Genomic DNA, 20,392 nt, shown 5'->3' on the forward strand with positions numbered 1-20,392 from the left:
ACAATCTCTATTTTATTCCCTAGGGTCTCTGGCAAAAAAAAAAGTATGCTTGGGGGTTCTAAGTAATTTTCTAACAAAAAAATACTCATTTAAACTTGTAAACAAAAAGTGCCAGAAAAAGCCTGGGTGGTAAGTGGTTAAAGCGGAGTTCCACTTAAAAGTGGCACTTCCGCTTATTCGTCTCCTCCCCACCTCCGGTGCCACATTTGGCACCTTTCGGGGGGAGAGGAGGAGGGAACGGGCAACTGTTTTTGACAGGCACCTGTCCCCACTTTCGGGAGACGGGACTGTGGCGCTGTCCCTCGAAAGTTCAGCCCCCTCCTCCGCCGTCAGACCAATTAGAAAGCGCAGCGTGCTTCGGGCATGCACAGTAGGGACCTGGCTGTGAAGCTGAAAGGCTTTACTGCTGGGTTCCCTTACCGGCAATGTCAGCTGCACCCGACAGCCAATCCGAAGATCGGCTGCAGTGCCAACATTGCGGGCTCGCTGGACAGGTAAGTGTCTGTATAATCAAAGTCAGCAGCTGCAATATTTAGCTCCTCTTTAAGTAAGTTTACGATTTGTGTTGGGCTGCATCCATAGCCATCTTGGGCTGCAGACACCCCTGGGTTAATGTTTATTAAACTATGGTGAAAGAGACCAAAAAATTCCCCTATGGTGGGATTTTTCAGGCACTACCATAACTAATACAATATAGGTACAAAAATAGTTTTTATTACAAAAATCGAACAAAGTAGATAATTTAACAAAATATACAAATCAAATACAGAAACTATGTACAATGGGATACTTCAAAAGCACAGTACATATCGTTAAGAATACATGATATACTATCGATCCTAGCAGCTATCACTGCACACTTCGACTGTTTAAATTATCGTTATTTATGGGGTTGTGTCCTTGGTTTCAGGTCCTGAGACGTTTGGACCCCAGCCTGCGCACAAACGCCGCGCCAAACCCTCAGGCGCGGCGTTCTTTAGCACAAATTGGGATTTCCTCTGTTACATCAGTCTTCTACAATACCATCCTGTATGGCCAGCCATTAGGCTACCTTTACATGCACACGGCCTGGGAGACCTTTGTGAAGTTGATTTTATGCCTTGGATACTCTTATAGCATTTGTACTTTGGAAGTGAGTGATTTTCACACATACCTTCACTGGGTGTGGGGGGACTGTCATCTGCTTTGTGTGTGATGTTAATTACTTTCTCTTACTCTGTAATCCCATAGATGGTAACTCTCACTTGGTTAACCCTGATGAAGGATTCTCTGAAACGCGTCGGTTCAGTGAGACTTATTATATCCCGACCTTTGGTCTTTTCTCCATTGTTATGCTATTTGTATTCTTAACGATATGTACTCTGCTTTTGAAGTATTCCATTGTACATAGTTTCTGTATTTGATTTGTATATTTTGTTAAATTATCTACTTTGTTCGATTTTTGTAATAAAAACTATTTTTGTACCTATACTGTATTATTTATGGTAGTGCCTGGAAAATCCCACCATAGGGGAATTTTTTGGTCTTTTTCAGACTCATGGGATGTGGCACACACTGTTTACTGCTCTTTGTCAGAGCCTTTTTCCTTATTAAACTATGGTGAGTCTTGTGGCTCTTGTGATACTAAAGCTAAAAGGAAAAATGAAGATACTACACAACAAAAAAGTCAACATGAGAGGGAGATCTATAATGAAAATATGGAACCTGAGCCGCAAAAGCAACATCCGCCAATATGGGGATCTCCATGCTGCTAGTGAAGAGCTTTAGTAACTCCAATGAACACTTGATGGGGAATTCTAATGCATTGACGGTACTTTACCACGGATGTACGATGACCTCATCATATTATATCCTGATGTCACAGTTACAGCAGGAAGGACACCCGGATCAGGTAAAGGGGTGCTTACCCTACAATACCCTCCATGTGCAAGAAGTGATGGAAACACGAGCCTTCAGTAATATATTTGTATCTATATAGTTTATATATACACACACACTATATATTACACACACACGCACACAGTATCTCACAAAAGTGAGTACACCCCTCACATTTTTGTAAATATTTTATTCTATCTTTTCATGTGACAACACTGAAGAAATGACACTTTGCTACAAGGTAAAGTAGTGAGTGTACAGCTTGTATAACAGTGTAAATTTGATGTCCCCCCAAAATAACTCAACACACAGCCATTAATGTGTAAACCGCTGGCAACAAAAGTGAGTACACCCCTAAGTGAAAATGTCCAAAATGGGCCCAAAGTGTAAATATTTTGTGTGGCCACCATTATTTTCCAGCATTGTCTTAAAGTGGAGTTCCACCCACTTTTACAACTCTTCAGCATCCCTCACTAAACTGTGCACTGTAAACAAATTGGATATTTTTAATTTTTTTTTCTCAGCACTTACTGTATATCTGCTGTATTCATTTTTCACTTCCTCCTCCCTGGCCGTGGCCCATCACATCATTTCCTGTTTGCAATGCCTTCTGGGAAGGGGCGGCAACTTCCTCTGATACTGCCGTTGCTATGGAAACCTGACCTGAAACCTATTACACTGCTTGTGCTGCACTGAGCATGTGCGAGATCTGCAAGGATGAGATCCAGGAAGAAATACAGTCTGGCTTCAGATGCCCACACTTAAGATGGCCATGGCCTGCTGTAAGTTTATAAAATAACAAACTACTCCTATAAACTAACAAAACAGACCTTAGTTTACAGATTAACTTTACTACAATACATTAAGCTTGTGTATTATAGGGGTATTTTTATTTAAAAAGTATAATTTCAGCTGGAACACCACTTTAACCCTCTTGGGCATGAAGTTCACCAGAGCTTTACAGGTTGCCACTGGAGTCCTCTTCCGCTCCTCCATGAAGACATTACGGAGCTGGTGAATGTTAGAGACCTTTTGCTCCTCCACCTTCCATTTGAAGATGCCCCACAGATGCTCAACAGCATTTAGGTCTGGAGACATGGTTGGCCAGTCCATCACCTTTATCCTCAGCTTCTTTAGCAAGGGAGTGGTCTTCTTGGAGGTGTGTTTGGGGTCGTTATCATGTTGGAATACTGCCCTGCGGCCCAGTCTCCGAAGGGAGGGGATCATGCTCTGCTTCAGTATGTCATAGTAAATGTTGGCATTCATGGTTCCCTCCATGAACTGGAACTCCCCAGTGCCGGAAGCACTCATGCAGCCCCAGATCATGACACCCCCACCACCGTGCTTGACAGTAGGCAAGACACACTTGTCTTTGTACTCCTCACCTGATTGCCACCACACACGCTTGACACCATCTGAACCAAAGAAGTTTATCTTGGTCTCATCAGACCACAGGACATGGTTCCAGTAATCCATGTCCTTAGTCTGCTTGTCGTCTTCAGCAAACTGTTTGCAGGCTTTCTTGTGCATCATCTGTAGAAGAGGCTTCCTTTTGGGACGACAGCCATGCAGACCAATTTGATGTAGTGTGCGGCGTATGGTCTGAGCAATGACAGGCTGACCCCCCACCCCTTCAACCTCTGCAGCAATTCTGGCAGCACTCATACGTCTGTTTCCCAAAGACAACCTCTGGATATGACGCTGAGCACGTGCACTCAACTTCTTTGGTCGACCATGGCGAGGCCTGTTCTGAGTGGAACCTGTCCTGTTAAACCACTGTATGGTCTTGGCCATTGTGCTGCAGCTCAGTTTCAGGGTCTTGGCAATCTTATTATAGCCTAGGCCATCTTTATGTAGAGCAACAATTCTTTTTCTCAGATCCTCAGAGAGTTCTTTGCCATGAGGAGCCATGTTGAACTTCCAGTGACCAGTATGAGAGAGTGAGAGTGATAACACCAAATTTAAGACACCTGCTCCTCATTCACACCTAAGACCTTGTAACACTAACAAGTCACATGACACCGTTGAGGGAAAATGGCTAATCGGTCCCAATTTGGACATTTTCACTTAGGGGTGTACTCACTTTTGTTGCCAGTGGTTTAGACATTAATGGCTGTGTGTTGAGTTATTTTGAGGGGACAGCAAATTTGCACTGTTATACAAGCTGTACACTCACTACTTTACATTGTAGCAAAGTGTCATTTCTTCAGTGTTGTCACATGAAAAGATATAATAAAATATTTACAAAAATGTGACGGGTGTACTCACTTTTGTGAGATACTGTGTATATATATATATATATATATATATATATATATATATATATATATATATATATATATATATATATATACACACACACACACACACATATATATACATACATACACACAGCATATATTATGTTTTTATTTTTTTATTTTAAATAATATTATGTTTAAAAAAAATATTAACAGTCAAACCTAAACACAAAAAAAATTAAAAAGTAAACCTAGGAGCCAGTGAGCAGAGCTCAGTCCACACCTTACTATGTAAACATGTATGTGTTGTAAATGAATGTACAGGGAAGTCAGTGGAGGATTTGGTTATCACTCAGACAGGTGTATGAGGATTCCAGCCTAGAGAGGTATCTGTGCCCCATACAAGCACACACACACACACACCCGCTTCCATCTAGAACATTCCCTAGAAATGATAGAGGACCACGACCCCCCTCACCTCCTCTCACCTGTTGCTCCTGGCCTTGATGAGGTGCTCCCCAGTCACATGATTCCCTCATCGGCTCCCCAGCGCCTGTCAATGTGTGACTCGTCTCCCTGGTAACATCACACAGTGCACGAGGGAGGAGCCGAGCCTGTAAGGCTCTTGGTGATGCCATTGGATTAAAAGAGAAAAGGGGCGGAGTGAGGCGCCGGGGACTTGTGTTGGCACTGGTCGGTGAGGTCATTGCGGGCTCAAGCAGTGACCATGGCGACGAGCGGGTTGGAACTTTATGACTGGGGGGATGCAAAACTGAAATGGGACGTTTTGGTAACCCCGTGGTAATGCCGTGTTAGTCTGATCTTCAGGCGTGGGGGGAGAGAAATAAAATAATCCTGGAATGAAGTGCTGCTCCAGCATCAGCCAGTGTATGGAAATAATAGTAGTGTATATGTCGCCACCTAGTGTTGGATTAATGTATAGCATAGCAGGCAGTACATTATAGGGGAGCAGAGTGTAATCTGGAGAGTGTTGGTGCACCTAGAGAGAATTATAGGATGGTAACGTATATCGAAATACAAGGCTTGTGTTTGTTTTGGTTTTTGATAGAGAGTTGTGTAGGTAAAGTCCCTGTGATTTTTTTTTTGTTCTCTGTGTCCCATTAAGGCCCCTTTCAGACTTGTGCGACTTGGGACTGCAGAGTCACATGACAAGTCGTACCCCATGATTACCAATGAGTACAGATCATATCTGTGCGACTTCAAAGTAGTCCCTGCACTACTTTGGTCCGACTTTGATGCCAATTGAGGTCCATAGACCTCAAGATTACAGAGACATTGCTTCAAGTCGTGTGACTTTCAGGTCATACAAGTGTGAAAGGGGCCTAAATCAGATCTTGCAGTAAAATACAAAGCCACTTATTGGAAAAAAATGCTGCATATGGGGAGAAGAAAAACGTACCTGTAAGAAAAAAAAAGAATATATACATACCTGAGCTTTGTCTTCTGCATTACAGGGTGTGAGATCTCTAGTAGGGATGACCCAAGGCATATTTGGATTCTAGTCTGATCCCACCATCCAATCCCATCAGGAAGTTGTCACTGTACTGGAAAAATCATAAGCAGTCAAGGCCATGGCCGCCTTGCAGCCGCACATACAATAGGTATAGAAAAAAAATCACCCCCCTTTAAAATAATTACATTTTGTTGCTTTACAGCCTGAAATGAAGACAGACACAGTTTTTGGTTTATCCAGCTGTATTTACTCACTGCAATTTATAGCATCCAAGTGAAAGATATAACACCAACATGTCTGGAAAAAAAAAATTAAAATACAGATTCACTCCACTAGTTGCAACTAGGGACAGATTAATACAATTCAAAATCCTGCACAGAATATACTCTATGCCCCAACACCTCCATCGCATATACCCAACCTCGTTGGCTGCTTGCTGGAGATGCTCTAGCATCCCTGTTGGCTTCCTACATATATTCTGGGATTGCCCACAGGTTCAGGATATTGGAGGGAGGTAACTCAATGTATTAATGGATTGATTACTATACCTATTCCTCTGACAATTAGTGTCTGTCTCCTCGGGCTTATGGAACAGTTGGCGTTAGCTAAAGCGTTCTGCACCCTAATGCCACGTACAGACGATCGGATTTGCCGACAACAAAATCCATGTTTTTTTTCCGACGGATGTTGGCTCACACTTGTCTTGCATACACACGGTCACACAAATCTTGTCGGAAATTACGAACGTCAAGAACGTGGTGAAGTACAACACGTACGACGAGCCGAGAAAAATGAAGTTCAATAGCCAGTGTGGCTCTTCTGCTTGATTCCGAGCATGCATGGAACTTTGTGCGTTGGAATTGTGTACAAACGATCGGAATTTCCGACAACGGATTTTGTTGTCGGGAAAATTTGAGATCCAGATCTCAAATTTTGTTTGTCGGAAATTACGACGGAAAATGTCCGATGGAGCCTACACACGGTCGGAATTTCCGACAACAAGCTCCCATCAAACATTTGTTTTGGAAAATCCGATCGCGTGTACGCGGCATTAGAGGTATCCTATTATTCTATGCAAGGAAAGCCATAGTATTAAAAATGGAAGTCAGCCAACCCCCCTACCTTGTCATCGTGGAAAACATTAATTAACAAAATGATAGCCCTATACAAAGCCACATATCTATCCCGAGGATGCCCCAAAAAATACGAAAAAGTCTGGCACTTGTGGACAGACTCAGAGTCCACGACAGATGATCAGCCTGTTGGGGCTGTCCTAGTTAGATACCCGGAATATTTCCCTGGCCCTGTTGAGTGTTGGGGTCCAGGCACCAGGCAGGCGGGTGGTGGTGTTAGTCCAGAGGTCGAGTGTTTTCACTCAACCCTAGCTGTCCTTGCAATGTCCGGCTCTGACATATAAGAGGGATGAAAGGTCATACAAGAATAGATATATCCTGTCAATATCCTATTATGTTGAAACTGGGTACTAGTTATGTTGTTAATTTTAACTATAGTTAGATACATTTAGTTTTGAGATACACGGTGAGTTGTACGCTGTTATGCACATGGCTATGTGCACCAGTTGGCCGGGGTATGCCCCAATGGCCCTGTTTTGTACCTCCACAGTGACATTTTTCAATAAAAGAATTTTCAAACAAAAATACAGATTCACTGAGTTGGAAAAAGGATCCCCGCCTTATGTCAGTATTCAGTATTTTGCTGAACCACCTTTTGGTTTAATTACAGCCTTTAGTCTGTTAGGATATGTTTCTACTAACTTTGCACATCTAGACTTTGCAATATTTGCCACCTCTTCTTTGCAGAACTGCTTAAGTTCAGTTAAATTTGACGGTGACGGTTTGTGGACTGCAGTCTTCAAGTCATTCCACAGATTTTCAATGGACTCTGACAGGTTATGCAAGAACATTCACCTTTTTCTCCTTCAACCACCCTGTGGTCATTTTTGCTATGTGCTTTGGGTCATTGTCATGTTGGTAGGTAAACCTTCCCATTGACAACTTTCTGGCAGAGGGCAGCAGATTTTCCTCAAGAATTTGATGGTATTTTGCCCCATCCATTTTTCTTCTATCCCGACAAATGCTCATGTCCCTGCTGCAGAGAAACACCCTCATAACAGGATATTACCACCTCCATGCTTTACTGTAGGAATGGTGTTATTTGGATGGTGAGCTGAATTGGATTTCCACCAGACATATTGTTTGGTGTTAAGGCCAAATAATTAAATTGTAGTCTCATCTGATCATAACACCTTTTTCCATGTGGCCTCAGAATCTTCAAGGTGCATTTTGGCAAAGCATGTGGCCTTTCTTGAGAAGTGGCTTTTTTCTTGCAAGCTTCCCATACAAGCCACATTTGTGGAGAATTTGTGATATTATTGTCACATGCACACAATGACCACTCTTTGTCATAAATTCCTGCAACTGCTTCAGAGTTGCTGACCAGTTCCTCCTGGCTCTCTCATCTGGTTTGGAGCGATTTTCTGATCCAGGGAAGGCCTGTGTTGTACCAAATACCTTCCACTTTTTAAAGCGGAGTTCCACTACTTTGTATGTGTATTAAAAGTGAGCAGCTACAAAAAGTGTAGCTGCTGACTTTTAATAAACAGGCACTCACCTGTCCCATGGTCCAGCAATGAGGCCGCCCAAAGCCTCGCTCCTCTCCCTCTCCTCTCCATGGTGCCATCATTGCAAGTGTGGGCACCAAGTTTTGACAGCTTGCCGCTTCACAGCCAGGTGCGCACTGCGAGACGTCCAAAGGAGGAAGTGGGACATGAATTACCTGTCAAAACTAGGTACACACTCCCCCCCCCCCCCCAAATGTGGCATGTAAGGGGGCAAGGAGTGCTTAAAGCGAAAGTTCAATTTTTGTGTGGAACTCCACTTTAATAATAGACTTCACTGTGCTTCTAGGCATTGATAAAGCCTTTGACATTTTTTTTTATCTATCTCCTGACTTGTACCTGTCCATAACGTTATCTCAGATATCTTTTGACAGTGCCTTGCCATCCATAGTTGATTGTTTGCTTCAGTTGCACTATACCAGGGACTGAAATGCTCCAGGAAAGCTCTTTTAATGCTGAGCTAATCAAAATGACCACAGCTGATCCTGATCACAGTTGAAAGTCAAATGGCTTTATGTGCCATTGAGAAGGTGATTAGCTGCACCTGATTGAGTTTAATAAAAGTCCTAAAAGCCATTTTTAGGAGGGAGGGTGATCCTTTTTCCAACTCTGTGATTCTGTTTTTGAATTTTTTCCTGACATGTTGGTGTTATGTGATTATTTTAAAGGGGTTTAATTCTTTTCAATACCCACTGTATACAAGGGGCATATATATGTGCTGTTGCATGGCAGGGAATTATCTCAGTAGAGTGACAACTTCCTGACGGAATCGCCCAGGTGGGTTCAGACTAAAATCCAAACATGCCTGACCTAATGCCTATTCACTGATTCCAGCAATATTCCTGGTGAGTGATGAGTGTCCTAGATCTTACAGGAAGACACTCAAGGCCAGTGCAAGAGTGTGTTCTCATAATATTTGAAGTCCTCATTGTTCCCAGGATCTCACCAGAAGGACATTTTTTACTGATATGTGAATTTTTTAAATATGTGTTTTTTTATTTTTTACAGGGGTATGGAATCCCAACTTGATAAGAAGACTTTACATCTTACTGGATGGTCTCCTTTAGTTAAAGTGGACGCAAACCCCATTTTTTTTATAATGAAGGCATTTACCTGATAGAGTAGAGGATGTCAAGTCATCTGTGCCCAGTCTTGCCACGAAGAGTTAATCCACCTCTGAACAATCCTCTTATCTTTTTTTACTATGATAAAAACCACACATAGATACATTTGTGTCACCACTCCCCCCACTGCTTGTGACTGACATCTGATTTCCTTATCTCATGCAGGAGCATGAGAGCAGAGAGAGTCTCTACTACGGCCAGCACCGAGTGTATAGGACAGTGATGGAGAAGCTTGGCACCCCAGATGTTTTGGAACTACATTTCCCATCATGCTCATGCACTCTGCAGTGTAGTTGAGCATCATGGGAAATGTAGTTCAAAAACATCTGGGGTGCCAAGGTTCACCATCACTGGTATAGGACATGCACAACAGTGACAGTGGGGCCGTGAGCACGCTCTGCTTCTGCCCGAAACGCGCTCTGCTTCTGCTGTGCGTGCACTTTTCACTCCCTAGGCGCAAGGTTCATCCTCGCGACGCTGCCTGGCCAAGGGGAGTGTAGAGTGTATCAGGGCTCCACCCACAAAGCACCAGCAAATTGACCCGCCCACCGATTTCAGAGTTTTGTAGGGCTCCTACTGCAGAAGGGGGTGACATTTGCAAGGTAGGTATACATGCAGGAGAATTGCATATATGTATACATTGATACTGTGCCATTAGTTGATACATGGTGAGCGGTGGGCTTGCATCCACTTTAAGTATCCCTTTACTTCTTGCCTTTAGTTCTACTTAAATTTAGAACTAAAGGCAAAACCTTGTTTTAAGAGTGGAGAGGGATTAGAAGATCTGTCAGCCCTTTATTGCTGTCTGTGCTCCCGTTAGAAGGATTCACCCTCTCTGTTTGTCATGTTTTCAGTTGTCATTGAAAATGAAAGTAAAAAAAAAATCCCAAAATTTGGGTTGTCCCCAAAACAGTAAGAGATGGGAAATCCTTGATGGGGACACTAAATCAAGTGACAACCAAGGATTCACTCATTTTAAGGATATTTTCTCCCACTCCTGGTTTAGTTATTGGACAGGAAGTGAAAGAAAATCTCAATAATGAGACAAAGATGGCAAAACAAAACCTGACAGGAGTTATAACCCTCCTTTGCTCTATCCAAAATGAAGAAAAAAAAAAACTGAAAATGGTATAATACTTACCATAATTTTATTTTGCTGGTGCCTATTCATGGCAGTATACGTATGATAGTAGCCCCACCTACTTCCGCCAGCAGGACCAGTGCATAGCTATAAAAAGTTAACACCCACACAACAGCCCATTCCCTGTACATCGCTAGGAATGAACTGGGTGTGTTCGGTATGCTACCATATATAGGCACCAGAAAAAGAAAATTGCGTTAAGTATGATACAATTTTCTGTTTTCCTGGTGCCTCCACGTATGATAGATCAATAACTATCAGGGTGGGAAGGTTCAGCAAATTTTATCATAAGATAGTGAGTAAGCTACTGGCTCCCTGCCAAAGACAGGTGTAGTGAGGACTACTAAGCCCATAAGTAGTGCTGAGAAAGAATGCGCCTTAAGACCCCTTTCACAAAGAAGCACTCAAAAACTGCCCATAAAACATCGGGCATTTTTGTAGTGCTTTTGCGGCGTTAGCGGTGCACTTTTTTTTAATCGGTGCACTTTTATTAAGGTCACGTGACAACGTGACCTTAAAGAAAAAAGAGCCGCTTTGAGGCGCTTTTGAAGTGCTTCCCATTCATTTCAATGGACCCGGGGCGTTTTTGAGCCGCTTTTTAAAGTCCTCCAAACATGCACCAAAGATGCTGCTTGCAGGACTTTTTGCACCACCAGGCCAGTGCACCACCCCACTGTGAAAGCTTCCATTGAAATGAATGGGAAGCAGTTTTCAAACACTATTTTTAGCGCAAAAGCGTCTGAAAAGCGCCTCAGTGTGAAAGGGGTCTAATAGAACCAGAATTGCTCCCCTGCCTGTCATGTTGGCTGACATCTCTGCATAAGGTGCCCACGATGTTCAGATGCTGCTGGAGGAATGTACAGCAATTATTTTTGGTGGTTGCAGGCCAGCCATATAGCGGGACCTTAGAATTAACTTTAGAAACGGCAAGGTGATTTTGCGCTGGAGCCTTCTACCATTGTTGGTTTCTAAGCAGCTATAGCTAATTTCGCTAGCTAATGACTGTTTGCAAGTGTGCCATATATATGCACACACATGTACATCCACATGCAAAGGCTGCCACAACAAGCATAGTATATGTGGGAAAGGAGGGCAAAAGAAGAAGGGGGGAAGAAGGAAGGAGGAGGGGGGAAAAAGAAAGAGGGGAAGGGGGGGGCATGGAAAAGGGGAGTAGTATCATACTTACAGGGCTACGAACCCGCCACCCCCATATATATATATATATATATATATATATATATATATATATATATATATATATATATATATATTGTAATAGTCCCTGTCACTGGGAAAAGGGATGGGATCTCTAACCCTGTGTCCATGTCTTATGGAGAGCCAGCAGGTTGTGTGCCCAGGTGCACACAGCCCATATAACGAGGGGCTAGTGAGAGCAGAGGGTGGAGGAAGGTGGAGTGTGTGTAGCTTGTTGCTACTGCTGTGTGAAGACAGACCTGTGTCTGGAGAGTGGTCTGCCCTGTGGGAGTCTGCAGCCTATGTAAAGGGGATTCTTTGCCCAGGGACTGGGAAAGGCTGGCCAGCCTTGAGAGTCGGGGAGACTGAGGAAGCCAGTGAGTCCAGGGGGCTGTAAAGAATTGGCAAATCTGTTGAGAGCAAGCAGAGGAACTGCTGACAAGAGAGCCAGGTGGCTTGGTATGTTTTCCTTATTTTTGGAGTGCTTAATGAAGTTAAACCCCTGCGTGGGAATCCTGAATGGACCTTTTTGCTTTTGTTTTTCGGTTTAATAAACGTGGGCTACCAGGCCCTTAACTATAATGCCTGTCTGAGGTGGACTCACTGCACTAAAAATGCATTTATCGCTTGAGCTAAATACCCCAAACATTACAAGTGGTGTTCGAATGCGGGCATGAAGACGGTGAAGTCCGGGTCTCTGCGCCAGTAGTGAGTCATTTCAGGAATTGCTGCTAGCGGTGTGTGGCAGCCAGGCAAACTGCATTGCGCAGAAGTTAAATTGATGAACTGTGTTTGTGTGCATGAGACAGCACAATCTGTGTGTGCACTGTGCAGGTGAGGAAAGCTTGCATGAAGTGAAAAGCAACTTGCTTTAAAGTAACAGTGCTTCATTTTTTGCTGGAAAGCGCAAAAGTGTGGTGGAGTGACTGCAGAGATGAAGCAAGAGTTTGAGCCTGCCGGAGAATATTGCAGACTGTTTTTTGCTACACTTAAAGGGGAAGTGCATGCTGTTGCCCCTGGCAACGCTGGTGCAAGCAGGCCAGCTATTAAGGTGCAAAGTCCCAAGCTTACAAGAGGATGCAATTTGGGAAGCCCTGTCAAGGCTCTGAAGCAAGAGCGCTGTTTTCGGTGCAGAGAGTGGGGGCATGTTATCTCCAAGTGCCCTTTGTCTCAGTCTCCAATACAAGGCGACACGGCCAGACAGAGGTCTGCAACAATGTTTAGAAAGCCTGATTTAAGTCCCAGGAGTGTCCAAAAGGTTTATCAGAAGTTTGACAAGTATGTGGTTGCCCGTAGCAACGGCAGTGATGTCAAGTCTGTGGACTACGCGAGAAACGTATTGCCGACAGAGGATCGTGGCATGTTTAAAGCAACAATGCTTCAAGGAGCGCAAAGTCGCTGCTTTTGGGAGAGTCAGCAAAGTACAGCTGGAAGAGTGCCATCTCCCTTAGCAACAAGGGATCGGGTGTTAACCGGAAGGAGGAGATACAGTGGAGATGTGGAGCGGCATCCCATTAAAGATATGTGTAAAAATGTACCATGCCTGGAATGTGGTCAACTGGGGCATGAAATTTTTTCTTGTCCCAGGTTATGGAACATGCCTGGAGATGTGGTTACTGGGCAGAAGTCTTTGTCTGCAAGCCCAGATTTTTGTGCAAACCTATTTTCAGTCACCTCTGGCAACAGTGAGGAAGTACCTGTTGTGCCTGCAGGGGGTGCTAAGGAGTCAGAAGTGGCTGCTGCAGTTTCATCCCATGGCCACCAGGGAGAGTTAGTCAGTAAAAGTGCGATAAAGGATAGACAACGTACTCAAATGAAGCCAGAGTTACCTGCTACAGATTATGGTAAGACTGTTGCAGTTTGCGGGACTGATCCCAGTGAAGTGGGAGTATATCCGGCTGGGAGATCAGCAGAAGTGGTAAAAATGGACTTGCTGCAGTTTGCTACCCCGAGTAGTGGGGAGACACAGGTTGAAGCTCAACCTGCAGCAAGGTTAAGAACTCAAAGACTGGACTCTGTATGTACCTGGTGTAATCCACCAGAGTGCTGGAAGTGGTAACCTAGGGGTGACCAATACAGTTTGTGTGCCAGGTTCCCTAGTGACAGGTGCTACAGAGATGCCCAGGGAAACCTCCCAGGAGCCCGCAGTGGTGAGGCACATGGTTTCCCAGGACAACTGTGGAGCCGCCCTAGTGGGCAAAAGAATGCCTTTGGAGAGGAAGGGTGGTGTGCTGAGCGTTACACGGGGTGCTGTGTGTTCTGACCAAAAACAGCCTGTTAAAGCTTATAACACTGCTATGTCTATGGCTGATGATACATGTACTTATTGTGATGTATTCAAAAGTAATGATGATGTTGAAAAGTGTATTACTGACAATGTTGATGGTTTGGTGTCTCCCATGGTAACCACAGGTAGTGCAGCAGAGTTGTCCCAGGAAATCGCAGGAGGACTCCCAGTGTTGGAGCCGGCGGGGCTCCAGGACAGCTCTGATACTGCTCAGGTGGAAAACAATGGGAAAATAGCTCAAATGAGGGAGTATGTATTATCACAATCTGATGTGGTTGACCGTGACTGGTGCAGATTGTCTGCTGCTAAACCACTCTGTCCACCTGTGTCTCCATGGGCAGAGGGAGCAGTACTACAGAGTGCTGATGACTGGAGCACAGACAGGATAGACTGGGATAGTCTCGCCATTAAGGTGATAGCGTGGTGGAAAGAAATTTCTGAAGGTAATAGTAAGCTGGACACTATTGCTGCTGTGACAAATGGAGAGGCTGCAAAGCCAGTAGACACAGGTGCGTTGGCTGTTGCAGAACTTAACCCCCTCCAGGCGGAAGGATCGGAAAAGGGCGCATATATAGCAGAAGTTTTGTCCACAGCAAAAGAGATGAGTCATGTTGAGTGCCAGGATGATGGGATAATGGATAGGGACTTGGAAGGGCTCAGTGTTGCTGAAAATGAGACAATGAGTGTGACACATGCATTTAGCGGTGCTCATTGGGAGCCGCAAGTTTTGTCAGTGGCCTCTGAGGTGGAGGTCTCTTTGAGTGTCTCAGCCTCTCAAGCCTTAGCAAATGAGCCCCTCCACGTCGTTAGTAAGGGAAAAGTCCCTAGAGTTCTGTGTTTAGATGTGGCATGTCTAGAAATAACTGAGATGTTGTTGGAATTGGTGAAAATCTTTCCGCTGTATACCTGCATGTATCCACCGCAGATGGGCGACCTGGTACTGCGTAGTACCAATCAGTGGAGACACGTGGTACAGGCGATGTTAAGCAATGTTGATAAAAATTGGTTACTGCAATGTTGGTTACTTTTGCAGAAAGTGGTCTCGCAGTTCTCTGCGAGAATGCTTCCAGCGACAGTTATGTGCGGAAGGCGTTCAGGGGAACTGCTAAAGGAATCAGAAATGATAGACATAGTAGACGTCTCTCCGTATGCTGGTGTGATGAGGTGCATTCCTGCTGGTGCGATCCGAGGTGCAGCTGAGCAGTGGTTGGTACATGGCGCGTGTGCTGTCTCACCCGCTAGACCTCATGAAAGGGAAGGGCCCGGAAAAGACGCAGCAGTAGTGGGAATTCAATCCATCACTCGCAGGGAGGTGCAGTTTGAGGTACCCGGAGACACTTTGACAGGAAATGGCAGTGTTGGTAACTGTAATGAAAAAGTGTATGAGAAGCACTGTAGAGCACTGTCGGACAACTCAGAGGTATTGGTTGAGGTACCAATGGACACAGAAATGGTTAAAGAGATTGGTGTGGAAAAATGTGGCGCAAAATGTGTGTTGGTAGGACAGTCGCTATTGGAGTGTTGGACAACCGGGAGCGATGTGAAACTGCGGGAATGTCCCATAGGGAGTAACTGCTTGCCTGTAGATGGTCCCTCCCTAGACCCTGTCCTAGCAAACCAGGTGACAAGAGGTCTTGATGATGATGATGATAATATTGAATTAAATAACCCCTTGTGGAACATTGCTATCGAGGTTAAACAGAAGTATGTGGTGTTGATCTCAGATGATTTGGTTGCCAAGGGTAACCACACAGGGGTTAGTGAACCTGATAAACAGATGTTGTTGGTTAGTGTTGCGTCAGGTAGTGAGAGGGGTCAGTCCCTGACAGATTTCATGGAAATGGGTCCCCAACAGTCCCAGGAGAGTAGGTCTGTGGGAGGGAAAAGGAGGATCCCGTGGCCAGAAGGTGGAAGGGATAGAGAGATTAGTGGGAGCCCATGGTTCAAGGTGAAGTGCTGGTGGAAACATACCCGGAAAAAGAAATGGGCCTACGCAGCGAATGGCTGGCACAGAGGTGTCCCATTCTTAGTGACTGGTTTATGTGTTCCTCCCTCCGGTGCGAAACAAGGGGGGAGTATAGGGAAATGTAGGACCCTGTTAAGATCCAGGGTGGGACGTACCTGGAAGCGCACCCGAAAAAAAGGTTGGGCCTACGTGGCTGACAGCCAGCACAGAGGTGTCCCAACCATGACGGGTGCTGGTGTTCCTCCCTCCGGATCGAAACAAAGGGGGGGGATATGTAATAGTCCCTGTCACTGGGAAAAGGGATGGGATCTCTAACCCTGTGTCCATGTCTTATGGAGAGCCAGCAGGTTGTGTGCCCAGGTGCACACAGCCCATATAACGAGGGGCTAGTGAGAGCAGAGGGTGGAGGAAGGTGGAGTGTGTGTAGCTTGTTGCTACTGCTGTGTGAAGACAGACCTGTGTCTGGAGAGTGGTCTGCCCTGTGGGAGTCTGCAGCCTATGTAAAGGGGATTCTTTGCCCAGGGACTGGGAAAGGCTGGCCAGCCTTGAGAGTCGGGGAGACTGAGGAAGCCAGTGAGTCCAGGGGGCTGTAAAGAATTGGCAAATCTGTTGAGAGCAAGCAGAGGAACTGCTGACAAGAGAGCCAGGTGGCTTGGTATGTTTTCCTTATTTTTGGAGTGCTTAATGAAGTTAAACCCCTGCGTGGGAATCCTGAATGGACCTTTTTGCTTTTGTTTTTCGGTTTAATAAACGTGGGCTACCAGGCCCTTAACTATAATGCCTGTCTGAGGTGGACTCACTGCACTAAAAAACGCATTTATCGCTTGAGCTAAATACCCCAAACATTACAATATATATATATATATATATGTGTGTGTGTGTGTGTGTGTGTGTGTGTGTGTGTGTGTGTGTGTGTGGAACCTGTGATGAAGACAATAGGATAAATAGTTAAAAAATGTGTTTAAAAGTTGAAAATGTGAGAAAAAATAGTTTAATAATGATATCAAGAAATCGGGGAAGGGTCTGATCAGTGGGAACTTATAAAACAGTAGCTATCTCTATACTCTCGTTGAGGCCGCCAGGCAAAAGAACATCGAGAGTATAGATCCAAAAGGTCTCCCTAGCGCAGAGTTATTTGAAACGTTCCGCTGCAGTAAAAGACTTAGGAATTTGTTCGATTGCCCAAACACGGAGGCCCATGGTAGATTTTTTATGGAATTACGCAAAATGTCGCGGAACGCTGTGCATGTCCTTACCACCCTCTATTAATCTGCGGTGCTGGCCGAAACGCTGTCTAAGAGGGCAGATCGTTCGGCCAGCATAAATCAGACCGCAGGGGCAAATAAGGCCATACACAACGAAATCAGAGGAGCAATTATAAAATTGGTCCAACTGATAGGTTTTGCCCTTAGAGGAAAAGGACAAGGTTTTGGTAGATGAAGCATGTGCCTTATATTCCAAAGGCAAACCCGTCAGAACAGAAAAAAGTGAGATTGATCATTCCACCAGATTCATCACCACCTTCCATTTCCAATACAGAAAGATGTAAAATATAATGAGTAAGCAGTGGAGTATTTTACTATAGGATCCCCGCCTCAAAACTATCCTCCCCAGGACACCAAGAATTACCTACCGCAAAGCTCCGAAAAAACAAAATTGCTCCCAGCAAATTTCCAATCATCTGTACCACAGACCATCCTACCACTCTCATACTCCTAGTTGGCATGTACCAATGTAAAAAGACATTGTGCAAAACCTGCTCTTTAATCACACATGGACAAAAGTCCTTTTCCTCTAAGGGCAGAACTTATCAGTTGGACCAATTTTATAATTGCTCCTCTGATTTCATTGTGTATGGCCTTACTTGCCCCTGCGGTCTGATTTATGTTGGCCGAATGATCTGCCCTCTTAGACAGCATTTCGGACAGCACCGCAGATTAATAGAGGGTGGTAAGGACATGCACAGCGTTCCATGACATTTTGCGGAATTCCATAAAAAATCTACCATGGGCCTCCGTGTTTGGGTAATCGCACAAATTCTTAAGTCTTTTACTGCAGCGGAACGTTTCAAAAAACTCTGCGCTATTCCTTTATATAGCTATAGATATATATATATGGGGGTGGTGGGTTCATAGCCCTGTAAGTACAATACTACCCCCCTTTTCCATCCCCTTTCCTCCCCCCCCCCCTTCTTTCTCCCCCCCCCCTTCCTTCTTCTCCCCCCTTCTTCTTTTGCCCTCCTTTCCCACATATACTATGCTTGTTGTGGCAGCCTTTGCATGTGGATGTACATGTGTATGTATATATGTGTGTCCATGTATGTGTGCATATATGTATATCTCTTTTCTCTTGCACATGTGGTCTGCATCTTTTGATTCGCATATATGCATGTACTTGTACTCATATAAGTATATTATTGTTGATGATAATATATTATATATCCACTTTTTATCATCATTTTTAACATTTCTTCTATTCATTCCTAATTAATTGATTGATTTTCAATTAATTAATTTTTTAATAACACATAAACATGTTCTATAACAATTATGCCTACATATATATATTTTTATGTTTCTTTGTGTCACTTTTGCCTATTCATTTATTAATGATTACACTATTATCTAATTTATGGCTAATGTATGTATTTATCGATTTAACCGTAAACCCTTGTTTATTCCTCTTTATATTTTATATTTATGATACGCTGCTCTTTAGCCATGTGTCAATAGAATAACTATAGCTATTCTCTCCATCGATAGCGAGCTGACTCGGAAATGCTTTGCACAGTAGTGACGTCCCTGTCCGGCGCCACTATGTTTGCCATCCAAGCCTCGTTCTGGCTCCGACCACACGGCTGTGCTATTTCTCCATCACGGATGCCGGGCGAGGCGCTGTTCGATATCGCAGCACAGTTGAAGACCGGCTCTGACGCCCTGACCGCCCCTTTCCCGGAACCCACACCATTTCTGACAGCTCCATTACGATCAACTCTTTTTGGTGTGCCGCTACTCTGAGAGCTTACTGCAGCCCATCCCCGGTGAACGAGATGTGATGCTAGTACATATGGAATTGTTGCTGCCTGTAGTCCTCCTTTCTCTCTCCTGCTTGGAGATGTACCTGAACTCAACATTTCAGCTCTACATTGGCGCCCCTTTTCCTTGTTAATTTGGGTACAATCACCCCAAGCCCCTGGTAGAACACAGGGAAAGTAAGGATAGAAGCCTAGGTGGCAGCCTTGCCGATCTGAGAAACCATAGTCTGCAGCCAAAAGCTCAGGATGCACTAGATTTAGTAGCATGCATATTGTCAGGACAGGATGGAATTATATTGTAAAGGTGGAGGGGAGGAGTCAAGCCAAAGCACCACATCCCAATTGCTTAATAGAGAAAGAAGAAGGGACTTTTGGCCATGGATAGGCCAGGGACTTTAACGGTGCTTAATAAGCAAAATAGAAATTTGTAAAGGTAAAAAATATATTTTATTCATAAATCTGTTTTAAAAAAGACAGACAAGAAACAAAGCATTTATGTTTACAAGACAGTTAGGATAAAAGTATAATACAGTACTTGATACCACTTTCTCAACATGTTTCGCTTTCTTAAGCTTCTTCAGGAGATATACTGTGGCATCTAATCAACTATGAAATGAAAAATAAACCATAAGTAATCAAGATAATATATAACATAATCATATAGCATTGAACTGATGTACAGAAATATAGAAAAAACATTATTTGGAGGGTATGAATCATACATAAGGTATAAATATCGGTATTCAAGTGTGTCAGTGAAATTTAAAAAAAAAAAAAAGGGAGGGGGGGGGGGGGGGAGAGGGGATTATCCTTCTTACCTAATGTTTAAAAAGCTGTAGATGTATATTTTAATTCAATGGTGCACCAATAAAATGTGCCCTTCAGCCCAGACTTCCTAAAGAAGGCATGCAGAGGGGGATGATTTGCAGTAGTATAAAGTGATCAGTGAAGGGATAAAGACCCCACATTTACTTCTGCGTGTCAAATAAGACAGGGGGCGTCGCTAATGTTTCCTTGAAGCTGGAAGCCTAGGAGGTTAAAAAATATATGTATAACATATGGATGTATTTACTTCAATGGAATCAAAGAGATATCTATCAAAGAGCACAAATTGCAAACTAGGACAGAGGAGTTGTTTGAAAGAACTTACTTATGTTTCATGTGACATACGAAGAAGAGACCCAGGAGCCCCAGGGGGCCACAACGTTGTCTGGCCAGCGTTCAGGGGAAATGACAGAGGTTGACGGGGAACGCCCCGCTATATATCCCTCTCCAGCGTGGCGGCGTCTGACTCGCCGTCATGCTGCGGACCGAATAGGAGGACTGCGCATGCGCATGTCTCCAGGTCAAAGTACTGGCGGCGGCGTCAGTGATGTAGACACGTTCGGCTGACCAGCGGCCATTTTAGAAAGTCCT

General features: G+C 44.2%; 1 protein-coding gene across 5 annotated transcripts in view; it reads right to left on the minus strand.

The window, feature by feature from the left end:
• The window catches only part of MAK (male germ cell associated kinase), a 131,642-nt gene extending 126,635 nt beyond the window's left edge, over window positions 1-5,007 (minus strand). For 2 of the 5 annotated variants that reach the window (XM_073631046.1, XM_073631049.1), the window contains exon 1: window positions 4,607-5,006. The gene's annotated coding sequence lies outside the window, so the exon portion shown is untranslated. Of the gene's footprint in view, window positions 1-4,596 lie in introns of all 5 variants that reach the window. The other 3 variants (XM_073631050.1, XM_073631047.1, XM_073631051.1) reach the window with 3 other exon arrangements.
• Window positions 5,008-20,392: the final 15,385 nt, after the last annotated feature.

This window comes from Aquarana catesbeiana, linkage group LG05 (assembly GCF_042186555.1).
Source record: "Aquarana catesbeiana isolate 2022-GZ linkage group LG05, ASM4218655v1, whole genome shotgun sequence".
Taxonomy (NCBI): Eukaryota; Metazoa; Chordata; class Amphibia; order Anura; family Ranidae; genus Aquarana; species Aquarana catesbeiana.